Source organism: Arachis hypogaea, chromosome 2 (assembly GCF_003086295.3).
Source record: "Arachis hypogaea cultivar Tifrunner chromosome 2, arahy.Tifrunner.gnm2.J5K5, whole genome shotgun sequence".
Classification (NCBI taxonomy): domain Eukaryota; kingdom Viridiplantae; phylum Streptophyta; class Magnoliopsida; order Fabales; family Fabaceae; genus Arachis; species Arachis hypogaea.
Window position 1 is genome coordinate 17,782,510 of NC_092037.1, and position 23,920 is coordinate 17,806,429.

Here is a 23,920-nt window from a genome sequence, read left to right on the forward strand (position 1 = left end):
CTTAATTGAACAGCTTGGCATTCTTCTGTTATCTGTTTAGATAGCTGTTGTCTTGTCTGATCCAATTGTGCTTCCATATTCTGGTTAGCATTTTTAGTGTCTTGGAGCATCTCTTTGAATTTTGTGAACTGTTTTGTTATACTAAGCAATTGCTGATTGATTTCAGCAACTTGTTCTTGAAGACTAAGTTCAGTGGATACTGCATTAGCTTCTTCTTTCATGGAGGACCCACTACTTAAGTATAGATATTGATTTCTAGCAACTGTATCAATGAGCTATTGAGCCTCTTCAATTGTCTTTCTCATATGTATAGATCCACCAGCTGAGTGGTCTAGGGACATTTGGGCCTTTTCTGTAAGCCCGTAGTAAAAGATTTCTAACTACACCCACTCTAAAAATATTTCAGAGGGACATTTTCTTAGCATCCCTATGTACCTCTCCCAAGCATTATAAAGAGATTCATTATCCTTTTGTTTAAAGCCTTGGATGTCCAGCCTTAGCTGTGTCATCTTTTTTGGAGGGAAATATTGATTCAGGAATTTGTCTGATAACTATTTCCATGTTCTTATGCTTGCTGTGGGTTGGTTATTTAACCATCTCTTAGCTTGATCTTTTACAGCAAATGAAAACAGTAATAATCTGTAGACATCCTAATCTACTTCCTTATCACGTACTGTGTCAGCAATTTGTAAGAACTGTGCCAGAAACTCAGTTGGTTCTTCCTATGGAAGACCAAAATACTGACAATTTTGCTGCACCATGATAATGAGCTGAGGATTTAACTCAAAGCTGCTTGCTCTTATGGGGGGTATACAGATACTACTCCCATATGCAGCAGTAGTGGGGTTAGCATATGACCCCAGAGTCCTTCTGGACTGTTCATTTTCACTTAGGTCCATGATGGAGAAAGGGAAATGTTGTGGATTGTAAAATAGAAATAAAGTAAAAGAAAAATTAAAATATTTTTGTTTTTATTTTATTTAATTAAAGATAAACCGAATTGAAAGAAAGAAATAAAATAAAATAATTGAAAAATAAAATATAAATTTCGAAAACTAAAAGACAAAGAAATAAAAGAAATTCGAATAATAAAAAGATTAATAAACGAAAATTTTGAAAAATTTTTGGATATGATTTTCGAAAAATGAAGAGAGAGAAAGTGGTTAGGAGATTTTGAAAAAGATATGTCTTAAAATTAAAGATGCTTGTAAAAATAAATAAATAAAAGAAAAGATTTGAAAAAGATATGATTTTAAAATTTGAAGATTAAAACTTTCTCAACAAGTAAACACCAAACTTAAAATTTTTCAATCAAAATAATAAGATAGTACAAGTAATTCAAAAATTATGAGTAAGAAAAAGATTTTGAAAAATTTTATAAAGGATTTTCGAAAAATATAAAAAGAAAACTGAAAAGGATTTAAAAGATAAATTTTAAAATTGAAATTTTAACTAACAAGAAACTACCAAATGTTAAAAATTTTGAATAAGTCAACTTAGAGAATTCGAAAACTATGAGTAAATAAAGGGAAAGATATTTTTTTAAATTTAATAAGGAAAGAGAAAAACAATAAAATGACACCAAACTTAGAATTTTTAGATCAACACAAAGAAAACAAACACGAAAACTTTGAATGTCAAGATGAACACCAAGAATACTTTGAAGATCAAGAAGAAAACCAAGAACAAATTTTGAAAATTTTTAAGGAAATAAGGACACAAAGGACACCAAACTTAAAAATTTTAATATTTTGGACACTAATAATTCGAAATTGCACAAGAAAAACAAGGAAAGACACACAACAAGAAAAATTAAAGATCAAACAAAGAAAATAAACAAGAACAACTTGAAGATCATGAAAGAACAAGACATATAAAACTAAAAAATATGAAGAAAAATAATAACATGCAATTCGAAAAATTAAAGGAAAATAAAAACATGCAATTGACACCAAACTTAAAATATGAAACTAAACTCAAATAGAAGACTAAATTATAAAGTTATTGGTTTTTTTTAAAAAAACTTTTGAAAATAATTTAGAAAAAGAAAATAAGGATTTTAAAATTTTGACCAAAAACAATAATAGAAAACTCAATTTTAGTGACTCTAAACCAAAAAAAAAAGATAAATTTTTCCTAATCTAAGCAACAAAATAAATTGTCAGTTGTCCAAACTCGAACAATCCCCGACAACGGTGCCAAAAATTTGGTATGGGAAATTGTGATTACACTTTTCACAACTCCGCACAACTAACCAGCAAGTGCACTGGGTCATCCAATTAATACCTTACGTGAGTAAGGGTCGATCCCACGGAGATTGTTGGCTTGAAGCAAGTTATGGTTATTTTGTAAATATTGGTCAGGAGATTAATGATAAGAGTGATTGTATTTATGAAAAATAAATAACATAAAATAAATAGTACTTGTGATTCAGTAATGAGAACAGGCTGAGGTTCCAGAGATGCTCTGTCCTCTGAATCTCTGCTTTCTTACTGCCTTCTTCTCCAAGCACGCATGGCTTCCTTCAATGGCAAGCTTTATGATCCTCTCAGATGAAAAATACCAGGTACAATCTCTGCATGGCTAATCAACTGTCAGATTTCTCGTCTCGGATGAAAAATACCATGTACAGCTACTGCACGGCTAATCATCTGTCGGTTCCCACTAGCGTCGGAATAGGACCCTTGTCCTTTTGCACACTGTCACTGCGCCCAACGTTCGCAGGTTTGAAGCTCGTCATAGTCATCTCTTCCCAGATCCTACTCAGAATACCACATACAAGGTTTAGACTTTCTGAATCCCAAGAATGCTGCCAATTGGTTCTAGCCTATACCACGAAGGTTCTAACCCCCCGACTCGGTCCGTGGATCAGAAACCCAAGAGATATGTACTCAAGTTGTCGCCCAATGAATACGTTGAGCTCAGATAGAACGGAGTGGTTGTCAGGTACGCGTTCATAGGGTTGAGGATAATGATGAGTGTCACGGATCATCATATTCTCCATATTGAAGTACGAGTGAATATCTTAGAATAGAATCAAGCGTAATTGAATAGAAAACAGTAGTAATTGCATTAATCTATTGAAACACGGTAGAGCTCATCACCCCCACCTATGGGGTTTAGAGACTCATGCTGTAGAAGATACAATATGAAGTGTAAAAAATCATAAGTTGTAAACTGAATCTCTAAAAGTAGTTTTTATACTAAACTAGTAACTTAGGTTTATAGAAAATGAGTAACTAAGTGCAGATAGTGCAGAAATTCACTTCTAGGACCCACTTGGTGCGTGTCTGGGCTGATCCTTCAAGCTTTCACATGCATATGCCCAAAGTTGGAGTTAAATGCCACCCTGGGTGCCAAAATGGGCGTTTAACGCCAAGAATTATGCCAATTCTAGCGTTTTACGCCAGAAAGTTTTAGGCTGGGTTTAGATGCCAGTTTGGACCATCAAATCTCAGGTAAAGTATGAACTATTATATATTTCTGGAAAGCCCAAGATGTCTACTTTCCAACTCAATTGAGAGCGCGCCAATTGAGCTTCTGTAACTCCAGAAAATCCACTTCGAGTGCAGGAGGGTCAGAATCCAACAGCATCTGCAGTCCTTTTTCAGCCTCTGAATCAGATTTTTGCTCAGGTCCCTCAATTTCAGCTAGAAAATACCTCAAATTATAGAAAAATACACAAACTCATAGTAAAGTCAAGAAATGTGATTTTTGAATAAAAACTAATAAAAATGTTATAAAAAGTGACTAAATCATACTAAAAACTATGTAAAAACAATGCCAAAAAGAGTATAAATAATCCACTCATCAAGGCACATTGGGTCTCTGTTTGGTCTTCAAGTGCAACACATAGCTTCCTTTGATGATTCTTGTCCAGGGAGCTCTCTGTTTGATTCTCCTTCTTATGCCTTTTTTTTACCATGATTCCTAGCCTCTTCTTCCTCCTTGATCTTTGCAAACCTGTAACAAATGAATTCAAACTAACTCAAAGTAATGCTCATTGAATCATGAAGTCATTGTTTTTCTAATAGAATCAGTAGCTTAATGAGTGAAATTCTAACGAAAAAATAACCAAATATGTGGATGCATCACATCACCAAACTTAGGACTTTGCTTGTCCTCAAGCAAACAAAGAATTATATATTCATAATTAAAGAACTAAACCTCACAATTCATGGGTGACTTGTAGTATTTTCACTAGGTTTGGTTAGCCTTTTAACTTATACACAATCTAGCACAAAAGTCTTGATTCTTGCAAGACTTCCATACCAATCATATTATAGAATACTTTCTTATAAATTTCCACCTTGAAGCAAGCTTAACTCTTTCTTTTCTTCCACAATTTCTTTTATGAAGGTGCTTTGCACTTCGAGTCTAACCGTGACTCTAAATGTTTTGTCTTAAGCTTTACTCGACATAGAAACACTACAAGCACTTGATTGGGAAACCCTTTGAGTTCAAGTTGTCTTTTTATCCTTTCCAATCAGAGGTTTTCAGAGCCTTTAGCTTCTCTTTCTTTGGGGGATGCTTTGCACCTTAAGCCTAGCTGTGACTTTAAATGTTTTGTCTCAAACTTTGCTTGACACAAAAATACCACAAGCACTTGACTAAAGAACTTTTTGAGTTCATATTTTCTTTTTAATTTTCTTAGTCAGTGGTGCTCAGAGCCTTTGTCTATTCTTTCCCTCCTTGTTTATTTATTTAAGTGTTAATTAGTTGATTATTTGTGCTTCTTCAAGGCTTTGTGACATATGAGGATTCTATAATACTCCTCTAGATTGAAGTCTCAAATAATGATACTCATTTTGCACTAAACACTTAAGCTAATTTAGCCTTCCTTACCTAATTAGTCATACTCTTTCTTATTTTTCTCAACCATTTTCTTTGTCTTTTCTTTGTGATACATAGTTTATGCTTGCTAAGTGTAGCAAAACTCAAGAAAGAGCAAAATAAAATAAAATAAAATAAAATAAAACAGGAAATAATGCAAGAGAAAAGAAAAGACAAACAGAATAGAAAGAAAAAAAAATGAAAGATAGGATAAGCATAAAAGAACTTGACCACCTTATTTATCATTGTTGCCTGCATCATCATCTTCTTCATCATCCTCCTCTTAACTTTCTCTTGGTTCCCAAATTCCTAGTACGGAATGTTCAGCTTTGTCTTTTGGCTTTCAAAGTCTTTGGATAGTTAGTTCCTTATCTCTCCAGAGGGCATGCTCTTTGTTTTTCTTCTTAAGCTCCTTTTTATAAACTTTGGTCACCTATTCATACGGAAGTATTGTTGGATGTGCAGCATTTTGAGTCCAAGTACAATAGTTAATCTTGGCATGCATGTTTAGTTGCCAAGAGTCTTCGACTTCATATCGAGTCTCAGAAAGTGCTCGATAATCTTAGAATTCCTTATGATATTCATCATGCAAAGCTCTGAAATCTTGGAACTCCTTGTGATGTGCCTCTTGTAAGGTTTTGTGCTCTTGGAACTCTTTATAGAATTTTGTTTATTGTGTGGAGAGTTCTTGGATTACGGAGTACACTTGCTGCCACCCTACCTCTTGTTGTGGAGGAGTAAAGGGTTGTTGACTCGGTTCGACTTGACCTTGAGGAGCTTGAGGCTGACGTAGAAGAAGTTGTAAAATTTCTTCTTCTTGAGCTTGTGAAATTTCTTCTTCTTGAGCTCCTTGAGGAGGTGCTACTTTCATTCTCTCAATTATTTTCTTGGTGATTATTTTTCCTATTGAAATAGGGATTTCATTCTCAATGAAGACACAGATGGCTTCACAGAAACGATGGATAATACTTGGGAAACCCAGCAGAGAATTTTGACCTAAATTAGAGGTAAAGTGATATAGTTTATTCGGAATGATTTTGTCCACTCTTACCTCTTCACTAATCATGATATAATGAACCATAATGGCTCTAGCCATAGTAAGCTTGGATCAGTTGCTTGTAGGCAAGATCAAATAGTGGAGAAATTCCATCCAATCCCTTACTTCGGGCTTGAGATTGCTTCTCCTTAAGTGGAGTGCCTTACCCGTCACATCTTTGATCTACTGTACACCCGGTAGACCGATGTCTCTGACTACCTCTTCAAGCCTTGGGTCATTACTCATTGTCTCCTTGTAAGTCACTTCGGAAGATGAGGAGATTGTCTCCTTGTAAGTCACTTCGGCTGAACTGGTGTCTCAAGAAGTCCCCAACGAAGTCATGGATTAGTCGTCTGAGAGATATATGATTCAAGCTGGTGGTGCATGCTTTCCACTGAAGTATTAACACAAACCCAAGTAGACGCAAGTGTTTGTCAGGCACGTTCGTCTTAATGTGATGAACAGAGCTGATTGTCACTGATCATCTTATCCACCACGTTGAGGTACGAATATACATCTTAGAATTAATCAAACACGGATCGAATGAAGAAGAAACAGTAATACTTTTATTAATTCATAGGACTCAGCAGGGCTCTTCCCCTCAACCTAGGAGGTTTAGAAACTCATACTGATGTAAAATACAATGTAAAATGAAAATAGGGCTGTAAAGTCTTGATGTTGTTCGAATGATTATGTAAAAATAACTTTGAATACTAAACAGATGACTAGTAAGGGTAAAATAGTCTATTTAGTACTAAAATTCACTTCTGGGGCCTACTTGGTGAGTGTTTGGGCTGAGCTTTGATGAGATTCATGTGCTGTGAGGTCTCTTGGGTGTGGAACGCCAGGTAGAGGGTCCTCTTTGGGCGTTTGGAGGCTGATCTCTGCTCTTTGGGTGCTGGATGCCTGGAAAGGGGACAGGAAGCTGGCATTGGATGCCAGTTTTGGGCCTTCTACTCCAAAGAAAAGTATGGAGTATTATACATTACTGGAAAGCTCTAAAAGTCAGATTTCCATAGCCATTGAGAGCGCTACATTTGGACTTTTGAAGATCCAAAAAAACTCTTCCGAGTGCAAGGAGGTCAGATCCGGACAGAATCTGTAGTGCTTTCTCTGTCTATGAATCAGACTTCTGCTCCATCTCTTCAATTTCAGCCAGAAAATACCTGAAATTGTACAAAAATACAAAAACTCATAGTAAAATCCAAAAATATGAATTTAACACTAAAACCTATAAAAAGATAATAAAAACTAAATAAAAACTATATTAAAATGATGCAAAAAAGCGTATAAAATATCCGCTCATCACAGCCACATCAAACTTAAGTTTGGTTGTGGTGTGTTAAACACATAATATGATGCGTTACACGTATGGTCCTTTAGAGGACCAATGCCTCCCATAACTAGGTGCATTAGATGCACCCTCCTTGGAGTAGAACGCACGGCTCAATAAGGCCCCAGGAGAGCAAATGTTGGTACGTTAGATACACCCTCCCTTGTGTGCAAGGCATTAGGAGAAAAGGTTTAGTGGAGCCAATTTATGTGGTGCATTGGACCCACTAGGGCATGTGTGCAACACATGGGAATCCAAGGACCTAGGGGGCTAATATATGGTACATTGGACGCAGTAGTTCTTGCGTGCAACGTGGGAGGAGAAGGTCCCAAGGGGAGGGACAAGTTTTGGTATGTTACACGCACCCCTTCATGCGTACAACACATGGGTAGAGCTAGGGATTTGGTGGCTCTGTTTTCCTTCCCATGTACAATGCACTACTATGCGTGTAACGCATGGCATTGCTTAACACCAAACTTTGTCCTAGGTTTGGGTTCCAGGCAGTGAAATCTTGGAATTTGTTATCTCTATTTGCATTCATGAATCATAAACAAAAGAAAAGCTAATAAAGACTAATAAAATAGGAAATTAAAGGATACTAATCATTGTGTTGCCTCCCAACAAGCGCGTTTTTAACATCACTAGCTTGACAGTGCACTCTCTTGGTCAACAGATAAATGAATTTCTGATGATCCACTTTGCCGCCAAGATAATGCTTCAATTGTTGACCATTCACAGTGAGTCTTCTTTGGGACTCTACCTCCATAACCTCAATGTGGTCATAAGGAGACACCTTAGTGATTGTGAAGGATTTTGACCATCTTATTTTGAGTTTTCCAGGAAAGATTTTCAGCCTTGAGTTGAAGAGAAGGACTTGTTGTCTGGGATTAAATGTTCTTAAGGAGAGTTTCTTATCATGCAATATTTTGGTCCTGTCCTTATAGAGCTTAGCATTTTCATATGCGACAACCCTAAGTGCAACATATTTTGATCCTCAAGTGCATTACATGGGCTCTTAAGTGCAACGCAGGGTTGGATTTGGTGCAATTTGCCTCTGTTTGATCTTCACATTGCAGGCACCAAATCCCACATTGCATGCATGGCTATATAAAGCACAATGGGTCTCTATTTGGTCTTCAAGTGTAGTTCATAGGCTCCCATGTTGCACGCATGGCTTGTTTTGGCACCAATTGGCTTTTATTTTTCTTTTCACATTGCAGGCATGGGTTCCCACGTGCAATGCATAGCTTCCTTTGGTGATTCTTGTCCAGGAGTTTTCTGTTTGGTCCAAAGAGTCCTCTGTTTGATTCTCCTTCTTATGCCTTTTTTTTATCATGATTCCTAGCCTTTTCTTCTTCTTTGATCTTTGCAAATTCTCCTTCAAATTCTCCTATAACAAATGAATTCAAACTAACTAAAAGTAATGCTCATTGAATCATGAAATCATTGATTTTCTAACAAGAATCATTAACTTATTGAGTAAAATTCTAACAAAAAAACAACTAAAGATGCAGATGCATCACAATGATGCATAGAAACCTCCTCATAGGTGCAAGGATCAAGATTTGAAGATATGTGGGATTTGTATTTAAAATTCATCTTATCATAAGATAAATAATTTGAAATTGGATACATTTGAGTTGAGGAAGGTGCTAAGCCTATTTTGGCCAATATACAATGATAACCCTTGACATATGAAGGATGACTCTTATTTCTAATAGGCCTAGGAGAGGCCTGTACATCATTTGGGACAACAGTAGTGGTTGTTGGTGCCACTGGCACCATGTGATCATTAAGAACACTACTTGGCATGCCATTGTGATGCATTGGTGTTGAGTCAATGGTGGTGCTAAGAATGTCTTTAGTTGATGCATGAGAGTAATGAGATGATGTAAAAGTGTAATGCATGAAATCATTCTAAATGAATGGATCAATGGATCACTTTTCAAAGTTGAAATTAATAGTATTAGGCTAATGAGGATGCATGCATGATGTTGTAGAATTTGTTCATAAAAGCTAATGTGTCTTGAGACAAATACTTCTCTAGATTCAAGATCAACCAATGCATACCCTTTGGTGCCTTCTTTGTAACCCAAGAAGCACATCTTTGTCCCCTTGGATCAAATTTAGTTCTGCCAACACTAATGAACTGGCATATGCCAAGCGACCAAATGTTTTAAGATAAGTCAAATCAAGTAAAGCTTAGTGCAATATATAATATGGACTGTGATTGTGCAAACATTAATGATGAGCGGATAATTTATACACTTTTTGGCATTGTTTTTAGGTAGTTTTTAGTAAGTTCAAGCTACTTTTAGGGATGTTTTCATTAGTTTTTATGTTAAATTCACATTTCTGGACTTTACTATGAGTTTGTGTGTTTTTCTGTGATTTCAGGTAATTTCTGGCTAAAATTGAGAGACTTGAGCAAAACTCTGATAGGAGGCTGACAAAGGACTGCTGATGCTGTTGGAATCTGACCTTCCTGAATTCGAAATAGATTTTCTGGAGCTACAGAACTCCAAATGGTGCGCTCTCAACGGCGTTGGAAAGTAGACATCCAGAGCTTTCTATCAATATATAATAGTCCATACTTTATTTGGGAATTGACGACGTAAATTGGCGCTCAACGCCAATTCCATGTTGCTGTTTGGAGTAAAACACCAGAAACACGTCACGACCCGGAGTTGAACGCTCAAAACACGTTACAACTTGGCGTTCAACTCCAAAAGAAGCCTCAGCACATGGATAGATCAAGCTCAGCCCAAACATACACCAAGTAGGCCCCGGAAGTGGATTTATGCATCAATTACCTACTCATGTAAACCGTAGTAGCTAGTCTAGTATAAATAGGATAGTTTACTATTGTATTAGACATCTCTGGACGCCTAGTCCTTAGACCTTCATGGGGGCTGGCCATTCGGCCATGCCTGAACCTTTCACTTATGTATTTTCAACGGTGGAGTTTTTACACACCATAGATTAAGGGTGTGGAGCTCTGCTGTACCTCAAGTTTTAATACAATTACTATTATTTTCTATTCAATTCTCTTTATTCCTATTCTAAGATATTCGTTGCACTTCAACTTGATGAATGTGATGATCCGTGACACTCATCATCATTCTCACCTATGAACGCGCGTGACTGACAACCACTTCCGTTCTACCTTAGACCGGGCGTATATCTCTTGGATTCCTTAATCAGAATCTTCGTGGTATAAGCTAGAATTGATGGCGGCATTCATGGGAATCCGGAAAGTCTAACCTTGTCTGTGGTATTCCGAGTAGGATTCCGGGATTGAATGACTATGACGAGCTTCAAACTCCTGAAGGCTGGGCGTTAGTGACAGACGCAAAAGAATCAAGGGATTCTATTCCAACTTGATTGAGAACCGACAGATGATTAGCCGTGCTGTGACAGAGCATTTGGACCTTTTTCACTGAGAGGATGGGATGTAGCCATTGACAACAGTGATGCCCTACATACAGTTTACCATGGAAAGGAGTAAGAAGGATTGAAGGAAGAAGTAGAAAAGTAGAAAAAGAAAGGGCACAGTATCTTCATACGCTTATCTGAAATTCCCACCATTAATTTACATAAGTATTTCTATCCTATGTTATTTATCTTTATTTCCTGTTTATTATTATTCGAAAATCCATAATCAATTATAATCCGCCTGACTGGGATTTACAAGATGACTATAGCTTGCTTCATACCAACAATCTCTGTGGGATCGACCCTTACTCACGTAAGGTATTACTTGGATGACCCAGTACACTTGCTGGTTAAGTTGAACGGAGTTGTGTCCACACATAGCAAAGAGCCACAATAATGATTCCATACAATAACAAAGAGTACTACATTGATGTGATCACAATTTCGTCCACCAAGTTTTTGGCGCCGTTGCCGGGGATTGTTCGAGTGTGGACAACTGACAGTTCATCTTGTTGCTTAGATTAGGTAATTTTCTTTTCAAAAATTTTTCAAAAATCTTTTTTTTTTAATTTTTCTTTTCTTTTTTCGTTTTTCGAAACTTTATTTTCGAAAAAATTAAATAAAAACCCAAAAAAATTTTTTCTTGCATTTTTCGAAAATTCATGCATTCATAGTGTTCTTCATAATCTTCAAGTTGTTCTTGATAAGTCCTCTTGTTTGATCTTGATGTTTTCTTGTTTGGTATATTTTCTTGTTTTTCATATGCATTTTTTGTTTGTTAGAGTCCATGCATTAAAGATTTCTAAGTTTGGTGTCTTGCATGTTTTCTTTGCATAAAAATTTTTTCAAAATTATGTTCTTGATGTTTATCATGATCTTCAAAGTGTTCTTGGTGTTCATCTTGACATTCATAGTGTTCTTGCATGCATCATGTGTTTGATCCAAAATTTTCATGTTTTGGGTCATTTTTATTTTTTTCTCTCTCATCTTTAAAAATTCAAAAAAAATAAAAAAATTATCTTTTCCTTATTTTTCTCATAATTTTCGAAAATTTGAGTTGACTTAGTCAAAAATTTTTAAAATTAGTTGTTTCTTACAAGTCAAGTCAAATTTTCAATTTTAAAAATCTTATCTTTTCAAAATCTTTTTCAAAAATGATATCTTTTTCATTTTTTCTATTTTTCGAAAATTTCAAAAATCTTTTTCAAAATATTTTCAAAAATCTTTTTCTTATCTTTATATCATATTTTCAAAAAAAACTCACTAATAATTAATGTGATTGATTCAAAAATTTGAAGTTTGTTACTTTCTTGTTAAGAAAGGTTCAATCTTTAAGTTCTAGAATCTTATCTTAAAGTTTCTTGTTAGTGAAGTAATTAATTTTAATTTTTAAAAATTAAATCTTTTTCAATCCTATCTTTTTATCATATCTTCTTGTCTTATCTTTTTATCATATCTTTTTCAAAATTTTATCTTTTTCAAAAATTTGATTTCAAAATATCTTATCTTCTTATCTTTTCAAATTTGACTTTAATATCTTTTTCAACTAACTATTTGACTTTTTGTTTGTTTCTTATCTTTTTCAAAACCACCTAACTACTTTTCCCTCTCTAATTTTCTAAAATATCTCATCTCTTTTTCAAAAATTCTTTTTGTATTAAATTTTAATTTTAATTATATCTTATCTTTAATTTTCGAAATTACTAACCCCTTTTCAAAAATTAATTTTCGAATTTCTCTATCCCTTCTCCTCTTCTATTTAATTATTTATTTACTAACACTTCTCTTCACCTCTCTTCATCTGAAAATCCGAACCCATTCTTCTTCACTCTTCTCCCCTTTCTTCTTTTACTAACATAAAGGAATCTCTATACTGTGACATAGAGGATTCCTCTTCTTTTCTTGTTTTCCTCTCTTTCATATGAGTAGGAGCAAGGAAAAAAGTACTCTTGTTGAAATTGATCCAGAACCTGAAAGGACTCTGAAGAGGAAACTAAGAGAAGCTAAACAATCCAGAAACAACCTTTCAGAAATTTTCGAACAAGAGAAGGAGATGGAAGCCGAACCCAACAATAATAATGCAAGGAGAATGCTTGGTGACTTCACAAAACCAACGTCCAAGTTTGATGGAAGAAGCATCTCCATTCTTGCCATTGGAACCAACAATTTTGAGCTTAAACCTCAACTAGTTGCTTTAATGCAACAGAACTGCAAGTTTTATGAACTTCCATCTGAAGATCCTTACCAGTTTTTAACTGAGTTCTTGCAGATTTGTGAGACTGTTAAGACAAATGGAGTAGATCCTGAAGTCTACAGGCTCATGCTTTTCCCTTTTGCTATAAGAGACAAAGCTAGAATATGGTTGGATTCACAACCTAAGGATAGCCTGGACTCCTAGGATAAGCTAGTCACAGCTTTCTTGGATAATTTTTTTCCTCCTCAAAAGCTAAGCAAGCTTAGAGTGGATGTTCAAACCTTCAAACAAAAGGATGGTGAATCCCTCTATGAAGCTTGGGAAAGATACAAGCAGCTGACCAAAAGGTGTCCATCTGACATGTTTTCAGAATGGACCATATTAGATATATTCTATTATGGTCTATCTGAGTTTTCAAAAATGTCATTGGACCGTTCTGCAGGTGGATCCATTCACCTAAAGAAAACACCTGCAGAAGCTCAAGAACTCATTGACATGGTTGCAAATAACCAATTCATGTACACTTCTGAGAGGAATTTCGTGAATAATGGGATGCCTCAGAGGAAGGGAGTTCTTGAAATTGATGCTCTGAATGCCATATTAGCTCAGAACAAAGTGTTGACTCAGTAAGTCAACATGATCTCTCAAAGTCTGAATGGATGGCAAAATGCATCAAACAGTACTAAAGAGGCAGCTTCTGAAGAAGCTTATGATCCTGAGAACCCTGCAATGGCAGAGGTTAATTACATGGGTGAACCTTGTGGAAACACCTATAACTCATCATGGAAAAATCATCCAAACTTCTCATGGAAGGATCAACAAAAGCCTCAACAAGGCTTTAACAATGGTGGACGCAATAGGCTGAGCAATAACAAGCCTTTTCCATCATCTTCTCAGCAACAGACAGAGAATTCTGAACAAAACACTTCTAATTTAGCCAATCTAGTCTCTGATCTGTCAAAAGCCACTTTCAGTTTCATGAGTGAAACAAGATCCTCCATCAGAAATCTGGAGGCACAAGTGGGCTAGCTGAGTAAGAAAGTCATTGAAACTCCTCTCAGTATTCTCCCAAGCAATACAGAAGAAAATCCAAAAGGAGAGTGCAAGGCCATTGATGTAATCAATATGGCCGAATGCACAAGGGAGGAGGAGGACGAAAATCCTAGTGAGGAAAACCTCCTGGGACGTCTCTCAAGCAAGAGGGGGTTTCCTATTAAGGATCCAAAGAAATCTGAGGCTTATATAGAGACCAAAGGGATTCCATTAAATCTCCTTCTGCCATTCATGAGCTCTAAAGACTATTCCTCCTCTGAAGAGGATGAAGATGTGACTGGAGGGCAAGTTGCTCAATATTTAGGAGCTATCATGAAGCTGAATGCCAAGTTGTTTGGTAATGAGACTTGGGAAAGTGAACCTCCCTTGCTCATTAGTGAACTAGATAGATTCAGCAAATTTTACCTCAAAAGAGATAAGATCCTGGCAAGTTCTTAATACCTTGTACCATAGGCACCATGACCTTTGGAAAAGCTCTATGTGATCTGGGGTCAGGGATAAATCTTATGCCACTCTCTGTAATGGAGAAGCTGGGGATCATTGAGGTACAACCTGTCTTGTTCTCATTACAATTGGCAGATAAGTCATTAAGACAAGCTTATGGAGTAGTAGAGGATGTGTTAGTAAAGGTTGAAGGCCTTTACATCCCTGCTGATTTCATAATCTTAGACACTAGGAAGGAAGAGGATGAGTGCATCATCCTTGGAAGACCTTTCCTAACCACATCAGGAGCTGTGATAGATGTCAACAGAGGTGAATTAGTCCTTCAATTGAATGGGGACTACCTTGTGTTTAAGGCACATGGCCATCCCTCTTTGACAAAAGAGAGTAAGCATGAAGAGCTTCTCTCAGTTCAGAGTCAAGAAGAGCCCCCACAGTCAAACTCTAAGTTTGGTGTTGGGAGGCCACAACCAAACTCTAAGTTTGGTGTTAAGACACCATATCCAAACTCTAAGTTTGGTGTTGGGACTATACAACATTGACCTAATCACTTTTGTAGCTCCATGAGAACCCACTGTCAAGCTAATGACATTAAAAGAGCGCTTGTTGGGAGGCAACCAAATTTTTATTTATCTAATTTTTATTTTTATTTTATTTTATTATTATTATTTTGTGTTTTATTAGGTACATGATCATGTGGAGTCACGAAAAAATATAAAAATTAAAAACAGAATCAAAAATAGCAGAAGAAAAATCACACCCTGGAGAGAGGACATACTGGCGTTCAACGCCAGTAAGGAGCATCTGGCTGGTGTTCAACGCTAGAACAGAGCATGAATCTGGCACTGAACGCCAGAAACAAGCAACATTCTGGCGTTTGAACGCCAGGAATGTTCCTTGAGGAAAGCTGGCGCTGAACGCCAGTAACAAGCATGGAACTGGCGTTCAACGCCAGAAACATGCTACACATGGGCGTTGAACGACCAAAGTGTGCATCATCTCGGCGTTTAAACACCAGAATGGTGTGCAAAGGCATTCTACATGCCTAATTGGTGCAGGGATGTAAATCCTTGACACCTCAGGATCTGTGGACCCCACAGGATCATCTCAGGATCTGTGGACCCCACAGGATCTCCACTTAACATATTCCCACCTTACCTCCTAATCCTATAACACTCCTCCCCAAAACACACTTCCCAACAACTTCAATCTCTCTTCCCAATTATCCCCTTCACCACTCACATCCATCCACTCTTCCCCATAAACCCCACCTACCTTCAAAATTCAAAAACACTTTCCCACCCAAACCCACCCTAAATGACCGAAACTACACCCTCTCCCCTCCCTATATATACCCTTCCATTCTACTTCATTTTCACACAACACAAATCCCCTCTTCTACACCTTGGCCGAAACACCATCTTTCACTCTCCTCCATATTTTCTTCTTCTTCTTCTTCTCTTCTTTCTTCTCTTGCTCGAGGGCGAGCAATATTTTAAGTTTGGTATGGTAAAAGCATAAGCTTTTTGTTTTTTCATTACCATCAATGACACCTAAGGCCAGAGAATCCTCTAGAAAAGGAAAAGGGAAGATAAAAGCTTCCACCTCCGAGTCATGGGAGATGGAAAGATTCATCTCCAAAAGCCATCAAGACTACTTCTATGATGTTGTGGCAAAGAAGAAGGTGATCCCTGAGGTCCCTTTCTAGCTTAAGAAAAATGAGTATCTGGAGATCCGACATGAGATCCGAAAAAGAGGTTGGGAAGTCCTAACCAACCCCATGCAACAAGTCGGAATCTTAATGGTTCAAGAGTTCTATGCCAATGCATGGATCACTATGAACCATGATCAAAGTATGAACCCGAGTCCAAAGAATTATCTCACAATGGTTTGGGGGAAATACTTAGATTTTAGTCCGGAAAATGTGAGGTTGGCGTTCCACTTGCCCATGATGCAAGGAGATGAACGCCCCTACACTAGAAGGGTCAACTTTAATCAAAGGTTGGACCAAGTCCTAATGGACATATGTGTGGAAGGAGCTCAATGGAAAAGAGACTCCAAAGGCAAGCCAGTTCAACTAAGAAGACTGGACCTCAAGCCTGTGGCTAGAGGATGGTTGGAGTTCATTCAACGCTCCATCATTCCCACTAGCAACCGATCTGAAGTTACTGTGGATCGGGCCATCATGATTCATAGCATCATGATTGGAGAGGAAGTAGAAGTTCATGAAGTCATCTCCAATGAAATCTACAAAATAGCCGATAAGTCCTCCACCATGGCAAGGCTAGCTTTTCCTCACCTTATTTGCCATCTATGTCACTCAGCTGGAGTTATCATAGAAGGAGACATCCCCATTGAAGAGGATAAGCCCATCACCAAGAAGAGGATGGAGCAAGCAAGAGAGACCCTCCACGGATCTCAAGAGATGCATGAGGAAGCTCATCATCAAGAAATCCCTGAGATGCCTCAAGGGATGCACTTTCCTCCCAACAACTATTGGGAACAACTCAACACTTCCTTAGAAGATTTGAGCTACAATGTGGAACAATTAAGGGTGGAACATCATGAGCACTCCGTCATTCTTCATGAAATAAGAGAAGATCAAAGGGCAATGAGGGAGGAGCAACAAAGACAAGGAAGGGACATAGAAGAGCTTAAGGACATTGTTGGTCCTTCAAGAAGAAGACGCCACTAAGGTGGATTCATTCCTTGTTCTTATTTTTTTCTGCTTTTCGGTTTTTATGTTGTGTTCATTTATGTTTTGTGTCTCTACTTCATGATCGTTAGTGTTTAGTAACTATGTCTTAGAGTTATGAATAATTCCATAATCCTTCACCTTTCTTAAATAAAAAATGTTTTTAATTCAAAAGAACAAGAAGTACATGAATTTCGAATTTATCCTTGAATTTAGTTTAATTATATTGATGTGGTGACAATACTTTTTATTTTCTGAATGAATGCTTGAACAGTGCATAATTTTGATCTTGTTGTTTATGAATGTTAAAATTATTGGATCTTGAAAGAATGATGAACAAAGAGAAATGTTATTGATGATCTAAAAAATCATAAAACTGATTGTTGAAGCAAGAAAAAGCAGTGAAAAAGCAAAGGCTTGTGAAAAAAAAAACTGGCGAAAAAAATAGAAAGAAAAAGAAAAAGCAAGCAGAAAAAGCCAATAGCCCTTGAAACCAAAAGGCAAGGGTAAAAAGGATCCAAGGCTTTGAGCATCAATGGATAGGAGGGCCCAAGGAATTAAAATCCAGGCCTAAGCGGCTAAATCAAAGCTGTCCCTAACCATGTGCTTGTGGCATGCTGGTCCAAGTGAAAAGCTTGAGATTGAGTGGTTAAAGTCGTGATCCAAAAGCAAAAAGAGTGTGCTTAAGAGCTCTGGACACCTCTAACTGGGGACTCTAGCAAAGCTGAGTCACAATCTGAAAAGGTTCACCCAGTCATGTGTCTGTGGCATTTATGTATCCAGTGGTAATACTAGAAAACAAAGTGCTTAGGGCCACGGCCAAGACTCATAAGTAGCTATGTTCAAGAATCAACATACTTAACTAGGAAAGTCAATAACACTATCCGAAATTCTAAGTTCCTAGAGAAGCCAATCATTCTGAAATTCAAAGGAAAAAGTGAGATGCCAAAACTGTTCAGAAGCAAAAAGCTACAAGTCCCGCTCATCTAATTAGAATTAATATTCATTGATATTTTGAAATTTATAGTATATTCTCTTCTTTTTATCCTAATTGATTTTCAGTTGCTTGGGGACAAGCAATAATTTAAGTTTGGTGTTGTGATGAGCGGATAATTTATATGCTTTTTGGCATTGTTTTTAGGTAGTTTTTAGTAAGTTCAAGCTACTTTTAGGGATGTTTTCATTAGTTTTTAAGTTAAATTCACATTTCTGGACTTTACTATGAGTTTGTGTATTTTTCTGTGATTTCAGGTAATTTCTGGCTAAAATTGAGGGACTTGAGCAAAACTCTGATAGGAGGCTGACAAAGGACTGCTGATGCTGTTGGAATCTGACCTTCCTGCACTCGAAATGGATTTTCTGGAGCTACAAAACTTCAAATGGCGCGCTCTCAACGGCGTTGGAAAATAGACATCCAAATCTTTCCAGCAATATGTCATAGTCCATACTTTATTTGGGAATTGATGACGTAAATTGGCGCTCAACGCCAATTCCATGTTGCCGTCTGGTGTAAAACGCCAGAAACATGTCACGACCTGGAGTTGAACGCCCAAAACACGTTACAACTTGGCGTTCAACTCCAAAAGAAGCCTCAGCACGTGGATAGATCAAGCTCAGCCCAAACATACACCAAGTGGGCCCCGGAAGTGGATTTATGCATCAATTACCTACTCATGTAAACCCTGGTAGCTAGTCTTGTATAAATAGGATAGTTTACTATTGTATTAGACATCTCTGGACGCCTAGTCCTTAGACCTTCATGGGGGCTGGCCATTCGGCAATGCCTGAACCTTTCACTTATGTATTTTCAACGGTGGAGTTTCTACACACCATAAATTAAGAGTGTGGAGCTCTGCTGTACCTCAAGTTTTAATACAATTACTATTATTTTCTATTCAATTCTCTTTATTCCTATTCTAAGATATTCGTTGCACTTCAACTTGATGAATGTGATGATCCGTGACACTCATCATCATTCTCACCTATGAACGCGCATGACTGACAACCACTTCCGTTCTACCTTAGACCGGGTGCATATCTCTTGGATTCCTTAATCAGAATCTTCGTGGTATAAGCTAGAATTAATGGCGGCATTCATGGAAATCCGGAAAGTCTAACCTTGTCTGTGGTATTCCGAGTAGGATTCCGGGATTGAATGACTGTGACGAGCTTCAAACTCCTGAAGGCTGGGCGTTATGGACAGGCGCAAAAGAATCAATGGATTCTATTCCAAACCTGATTGAGAACCGACAGATGATTAGCCGTGCTGTGACAGAGCATTTGGACCTTTTTCACTGAGAGGATGGGATGTAGCCATTGACAACAGTGATGCCCTACATACAGCTTGCCATGGAAAGGAGTAAGAAGGATTGAAGGAAGAAGTAGAAAAGTAGAAAAAGAAAGGGCACAGTATCTTCATACGCTTATCTGGAATTCCCACCATTAATTTACATAAGTATTTCTATCCTATGTTATTTATCTTTATTTCCTGTTTATTATTATTCGAAAATCCATAATCAATTATAATCCGCCTGACTGGGATTTACAAGATGACTATAGCTTGCTTCATACCAACAATCTCTGTGGGATCGACCCTTACTCATGTAAGGTATTACTTGGATGACCCAGTACACTTGCTGGTTAAGTTGAACGGAGTTGTGTCCACACATAGCAAAGAGCCACAATAATGATTCCATACAATAACAAAGAGTACTACATTGATGTGATCACAATTTCGTCCACCAATTAACTTAGAATGAAATTTATGATATGAGTGGCATGAGCAACTGCGAATTGCCAAAGGAATTTGAAAACTTTTGAATGGAAAAGCAATACTCGAGCAACTCCAAGAATATGTTGATGCTTGCGCTCAACTATTCCATTTTGCTGTGGAGTTTTCACACAAGATGTTTGATACACAATACCACTTTTTGCATAAAAATCTTTTAAGAGAAACTTAGGTCCATTATCAGTTCTAATACATTTTATTTGAGTGTCAAGTTGAACTTTAATAAATTGTACAAAATTTTACAATAGACCTGAAGCTTCAGATTTAAGTTTCATGAAATAAATCCATGTGTACCTACTCTTGTCTTCAACCACGGTTAAGAAGTATTTATGCCTAAAATTTGATGGCAAAGATGTTGGACCCCAATGTCCATATGGACAATATCAAAGCATTTATAAGTTTTACTAAAACTAGATGCAAATGGCAACTTGTTTTACTTTGCCAAGTGACAAGGATCATAAGGTGACAATGTTGTATTTTTCAAAATGTTACAATCAATGAAAGAAAAATCATTTTGAAAAAGTACAATTTTAGTAAAAAAAAATGACCTAATCTAATGTGCTATAGTTACTTATTGTCAAAGGACATGGCAGCAGTTTGAGGCTCTTTGTTTGGATTATTTGAACCATTCAATATGTGTAATTCAAAAAGCTGCAAATGAGGTTGATGAAAATACATGATTGGACTGTTCATTGTATAAAGGCCAATAACACACTTAGCTACTCCAATCATCCTCAATGTAGCCTAGCCCTGAATTTCACACATTTGATCATTGATAAGCAATTTGCATTTTAAAGTTGCAATTAACTTTGAAACTGAAACCAATTTGAAGTCAAATGATGGAATAAACAACAAATTTGTTAAAATCAAATTGTTAGAGAACATGATGGTACCAACAATGCTACTTGTTGTTAGACTACCATTAGACATTTTAATAATGATTGGTTTTATTTTGTTATAAGCTATGAAATCATTCAGATCAAAAGAAACATGATTTGTGGCTCTTGTGTCTGTGACTTAGAGAGGAGATTTTGGTCTAACCATTGACAAAATTCTTGCATTAAATTGCAACAAATGGATTTTACCTTAATTTGAATAAAATGGAATCTGAACCTGGTTTGCAGTTCCATGAGAATCCTATTGTGCAGATTGTCCTTTGAAAAGATTCATCAAGACTTGTCTTTAGTTTGCAGTTAAATCGATCCTTGTTGTTTCATTCACTTCTTCTTGGTTAACAGCTGAGGCACTGCTACTAATTTCATCATAATTCTGCTTAATGGCCATGTAATTGATGGAACCTTGTTTCCTTTGTTTCAAATATGGAGGGAGGCCATAACTTTTTGTAGCATGTCTCCATTGTATGCCCAAGCTTTTCACAAAATGTTAACTGCATGTGGGTGCCTCTGCCCCTTCTTCTACTTTCAATGAGTTCTCTTTCTCCTCTACCTCTTCCTTCACCTCTTCATTTGCCAAATGCATCAAAGGAATTGATTCTAGTTTATAGCAGTGCTTTGTCTAACGATTCAGAGCCAAAATTGTCAAATTGTCTCGTTTGATGAATGAGGAGAGAAAATACCATATCAACACCTGGAATAGGATCCATAAGCATTATGTTGGATCTGACATTAGCAAACTTCTCATTAAGGTCTCTCAAGAATCGAATAGTGTGGCTCTCTTGCCTATATTTTCTTCATTTTGCTAATCCACAATTGCATTTATCTACACAAATGTGCAGCTTGGAACAGGTCTGAAACTATTCAGTTGTTCTCAAATCGTCTTCAATTTTGCAAAGTAAGCAGTAACAGTTAAATCTCCTTGCTTCATACGATACATTTATTCCTTCAATTCAACTACTTTGAATTTGTCTCCATGATAATAACGATGTTTTAAATCCTTCCACAGGTCAGAAGCAACTTTATTCCAAATAACGTTATCGACGATATCACTATTCAGTAACAAATTGATCAAGGACACAATGAACGTATTACATTTTTTCCATGTCTCAAACATCACATCATTTTCTTTCGGTTTTATAATGATTTCATCAATGAATTTCAATTTATTCTTTCCTTTCAACGCACGAATCATCGCATTGTTCCAGCTGTGATCATTTGTAACATTCAGAATAGTCGAAACAATAGGAGTTCTAGGATTCTCAACTGAATGTATGAAATATGGACTGGATGAATCTGCAACCAAATTCGGATTTGATTTTGCTATTTTAAGCTTGCAACATGCTCAATTGATTGAGAAGATTAGCGAGTTACTGCACATCCATTGATCTAGGTTGTGCGTATGAGTTCACTGTTTCAGCATTTGGATCATCCATGAATCACACCTTTTGAAATTAGCTTTCTATCGTGAATCGATGAATTTGAGAAATAGCAGATTTAGAACTTTCTCTCAAAAGTTCGTTGATCGGAACACTCTCATCTCTCCTACATTCATCACACCATGTAAAAACCGTGTGCTAGAAAATGGAGCTCTCATCAATCTCTATGGTGTGAGATTTTGAGAGAAGGATGAGAATGAAGTGAAGAGAAATGCAGAAAATTTGATAAAGGAGAGAAGAAGGGAAAAAGAAAAGAAGAGTGAAACTTATGTAAATTAAAAGAATGAACTCACTCATGTGAATTAGTTACATTGTTACTATTTATACAAACTACACTCTATTAGGAGCTACTAGAAGGCTAATTAATTTAGCTATCATTCTAATTGACTTAATGAACTAGCATAACCAACTAAATAACTAACTTACAAACTAATTAATGAGTCAAATGATAGCGCCCTTTGATTCCAATAAAATTAAGTGAGGTGGTATGCATTTTTTCATGAGTTTGTTTCAATCCAATATTTTTTATTTTACCATAACCAATATGTTTTGCAATATAATATATATGTATATGATTACTTTTTAAATATTTTTTAATGCATGTCTATGTAAAAGTAATACAACACCTCTAATATTAAATTATCTTTCTTCTTTTCCATCTCTTCTTTTATTTTATTTTTTGTACCTTAAAAGTATTTCATTGATTTGTATCATTAGTGGGTGTTGCAATTGCCTCCACCCATTTAGATACATAGTCTACTGCCACCAGAATATAAGTGTTTGAGTATGATGGTGGGAAAGGCCCTATGAAGTCAATACCCCATACATCAGACAACTCAATCTCTAAGATCCCTTATTGAGGCATGGCATAACCATGAGGCAGATTACTAGCTCTCTGGTAATTGTCACAGTTACGTACAAACTCTCAGGAGTCTCTATAGAGAGTAGGCCAGTAGAAGCCACATTGGAGAACCTTGGTGGCTGTTCGCTCACCTCCAAAGTGTCCTCTATATTGTGATCCATGGCAATGCCATAGGATCTTCTGTGCCTCTTCTCTAGGCACACATCTGCGGATTACTCCATCTGCACACCTCTTAAAGAGATATGGTTCATCCCACAAGTAGTACTTTGCATTAGAAATCAACTTTTTCATTTGTTGCTTACTGTACTCTTTGGGTATGAATCTCACAGCTTTATAATTTGCAATGTCTGTAAACCATGGTAATTCCTGAATGGTAAAGAATTGCTCATCCGGAAAGGTTTTAGAGATCTCGATAGGAAGGAGGGACGCCCCTGCTACTGGTTCTATCCGGGACATGTGATTTGCTACCTGGTTCTCTGTCCCTTTTCTGTCTCTTATTTCCATATCAAATTCTTGCAGAAGCAACACCCATCTGATGAGTCTGGGTTTTGAATCTTGCTTTGTGAGGAGATATTTTAGAGTAGCATGGTCAGTGTACACAATCACTTTTGATTCCACTAGATAAGATCTGAACTTGTCAATGGCATAAACTACTGTAAGCAACTCTTTTTCTGTGGTTGTATAATTCTTCTGTGCGTCATTCAAAACATGGCTAGCATAATAAATGATGTGCAGAAGCTTGTTGTGCCTCTGTCCCAATACTGTACCAATGGCATGATCACTGGCATCACACATTAGTTCAAATGGTAATGTCCAGTCTGGTGCAGAAATGACTGGTGCTGTGACCAGCTTAGCTTTCAGAGTTTCAAACGTCTACAAACACTCCGTGTCAAAGACAAATGGCGTGTCAGCAGCTAG

General features: G+C 36.8%; 1 non-coding gene across 1 annotated transcript; it reads right to left on the minus strand.

The window, feature by feature from the left end:
- Positions 1–13,089: 13,089 nt before the first annotated feature.
- Positions 13,090–13,193, minus strand: LOC112765043 (small nucleolar RNA R71). The gene has a single exon (XR_003183499.1). It is a non-coding gene; the product is annotated as a small nucleolar RNA R71 (small nucleolar RNA).
- Between the last annotated feature and the right edge of the window lie 10,727 nt (positions 13,194–23,920).